The sequence below is a fragment of the Suncus etruscus genome, chromosome 5 (assembly GCF_024139225.1).
Source record: "Suncus etruscus isolate mSunEtr1 chromosome 5, mSunEtr1.pri.cur, whole genome shotgun sequence".
Classification (NCBI taxonomy): Eukaryota; Metazoa; Chordata; class Mammalia; order Eulipotyphla; family Soricidae; genus Suncus; species Suncus etruscus.
In genome coordinates, this window is record NC_064852.1 from 118,029,027 (window position 1) to 118,032,361 (window position 3,335).

A 3,335-nucleotide genomic window follows, 5' to 3' on the forward strand; every position below is an offset into this window, starting at 1 on the left:
AAGGCAAATGCCCTACCTGCTGTGCTACCACTCCAGCCCTCCCCACCCCTCACAGAGCAGTCATTTTTTTTTACCAAGATAAGGAGGGAAATGTCTGAACTGGAGCACTAGTTTGCACACAGAGGCCCTGAATTCCATCCCCAGCATCACATAGTCCCTTCTGCACCACCACCCTCCAGCACTGCAATGGGGGGAGCATCTAGGCACTAATTCAAGGGATGCAGCCCCAATACAAAATAGCCTTACCCAAAATAAGTCAAAAACAGAACCATTATCTCAAAGCCAAAGAAAGGGAAGATGAAAAACTAGGAAAGTGAGATGAATGAAGAGTTGTGTGCTAGAGGAAGGGTTTCAGTAAGGGAAGAAGGTGATCAGTTCTAAATGAAGATTGGTATTTTTATACACATAAACATCAATCTTTCCCTTCAATATTCTGTCTTGTGAGGGGTTTGTTTTGGATTTTTTGTTTGTTCGCTTGTTTGTTTTTGGGCCACATCCAGTGACGCTCAGGGGCTACTCCTGGCTATAAGCTCAAAACTCACTCCTAGCTTGGGGGACCATATGGGATGCCAAGGGGTTCGAAATGTGATCTGTCCTAGGTCAGCACATGCAAGGCAAATGCCCTACCACTTGCGCCACCGCTCTGGCCCATTGTGTTGTTTTTTGAGGGAAGGGAACTTTACACAGAGTCAGTGAGGGTTCATTCCTGGCTCTGGGTTCATTGTCATTCCTGGGAGGACCAGGGGATCATATGTAATGCTGGAGATTGAGCATGATTGGCTACATGTAAGGCAAGTACTTTACCTACTGTACCTGCCTACTGGTCCATATTCTTCTTTATATATTCTAATACTAGTCACTTATTAAGTATATGTTTGACAAATAATTCCTGCCATTGTGTGGGTTGTCTCTTTAAGGGTTTTCCAGCCCATGAAAGGCTATTCTTTTTCCCCACTGGATAATCTTAACACTCTGGATGAAAAACTATTGGTCATACATGATAAGTTTTGAATTCCCAATGCTATTTTATTTACAATAAAATTATTTATTTATTATTTATCTACAGGTTTTTCCTTGTGTCAGTATCAAAATACTTTCCACTTCTGTTGTTAAATTTATCCCTGTGTTTTATTATTTAAAAAAAATGTTTTTACTGAGGCTGAAGAGATTGCACAATCTCTTGCATGCCTTGCCTAAAGTTGACCCTGTTCCATCCCTGACATGATCCCCAAACACTGCCAGGAGTAATTCCTGACTGCAGAGCCATTAGTACACCCTGAATATCTCTTGGTATAGCCTCCCAAAAACAACAAGAAAAGAAAATTTTACTAAGGCACCATGATTGACAACATTATTTGTAGTTTAATTTCAGGCATAAGTTGGTCTAACACTACTCCACCACCTGAGTCAACTTTCCTCCACGAAAATCACCAGGTTCCCTCCTACCTCCCAACATTCTGCTTGCCTCCCGGATGGGCGCATTTTAAAGTTTGCTTATTGTAGCTTAGATCTCATGTGATAAATACATACACTATACCTCAATACCACTCATGTGCTCCAGGCCCCTGACTTGATCTTTTTGATTATTTTCATGCTATTTTAAGTTGACTTGTTTCTTTGATTTTATTTTTGAACTTTTCATTACAAGTGTCTAATAAAATTATTTTATATATATTAATCATATATACTGCTCTCTGAACTTGCTTATTAGTAATAAAGATATTTAGTATTTGGGGCACGTGAGCCCACACCCACCCAGTCATGCTCTGGGCCTATCCGTGGCTCTGTACTCAGAAGTCATTCTTGGCACTGATCCAGGAAGGGTTGGTTATCTAAACTGGGTCGATCACATCAAGATAAGTGTGTACTATCTCTCCAGCCTTGACTTGTTTCTCCTGCTGTGGCTAAACCTTATGACTCAACAATATTCAGTATCTCTGGGAACATCACATTCTTTTTTTTTTTGGTTTTTGGGCCACACCCGGAGCTGCTCAGGGGTTACTCCTGGCTGTCTGCTCAGAAGCTCAGAAATAGCTCCTGGCAGACACGGGGGACCATATCTTGTTTTCTTCCTGATCATTTTTTGTTTTGTTTTGTTTTTGTTTTTGTTTTTGGGGCCACACCTGTTTGATGCTCAGGGGCTACTCCTGGCTAAGCGCTCAGAAATCGCCCCTGACTTGTGGCGACTTGTATGGGACGCCGTAGGGATTGAACCGCGGTCCTTCCTTGGATAGCACTTGCAAGGCAGGCACCTTACCTCTAGCGCCACCTCATGGGCCCCTTTCTTCCTGATCTTAACAGACAAAATATGGAGTTTTTCATTTCTCTCCTAAGCTCACAATTGATGCTTATTGTTTTTAACAGAAGCCTTTTATAAAGTTGAGATATCCCTTTTCTTTGTTGGGTACATAGATGAAAGGGTGTTATTTTTCTTAAAAAATATTTCTTAAAAATATATATGTATTTCTTAAGGGCCGGAGATATAGCACAGCAGTAGGACATTTGTCTTGCATGCAGTTGTCCCAGGACGGACATTCAATTCCCGGCATTTCATATGGTCCCCCAAGCCTGCCAGAAGTGATTTTTGAGTGCAGAAGTAACCCCTGAGAACTGCTGGATGTGACCCCAAAATTTTTTTTAATCTAGGCACTATGATTTACAGTTATTCATTACTGATTTTCAAGCATACAAGAATTTTTGTTTTTTGTTTTTTGTTTGTTCTGGTTTGGTTTTTGGGTCACACCCAGCAGCAGCACTCAAGGGTTAGTTCCAGCTTTGTCACTCAGAAATTGCCCCTGGCAGGCTCAGGGGACCTTATGGGATCCCAGGAATCAAATCATCATCAGTCCTGGGTCAGCCGCATACAAGGCAAACACCCTGCCACTCTCAGGCCCCACATACAAGTTTAAACACCAACCCCTCATCAGCGTCCCCTTCCCTTCACAAACGTCCCAGTTTCCCAATCCAACATGACTCTATGGCAGTTGACAATCCTGTTAATACAAGGGTTTCATGCACAACACGTTCTTGCTCCATACCCTCCCCAGTCTGAACCCTTCCCTCCAATGTCCTTGTAATATCTTCCTCTCTTTACTTCCCTCCCCTATGGTTGGCAAACAAATGATAAGTTTTGTCAGATGCCTTTTTTAATGTATCTGTGCCAATGATCACATACATATAACTTGTTTATTCTAATGATCCAAAGTATTGCGTTAACTGATTTTACAGATAATGAAACTCATTTTGCACTTGTGGAACAAATATACTTGGTCATAGTATAGGATTATAAATCAAATATGTATATATATATATATATATGTGTGTGTGTGTGTGTG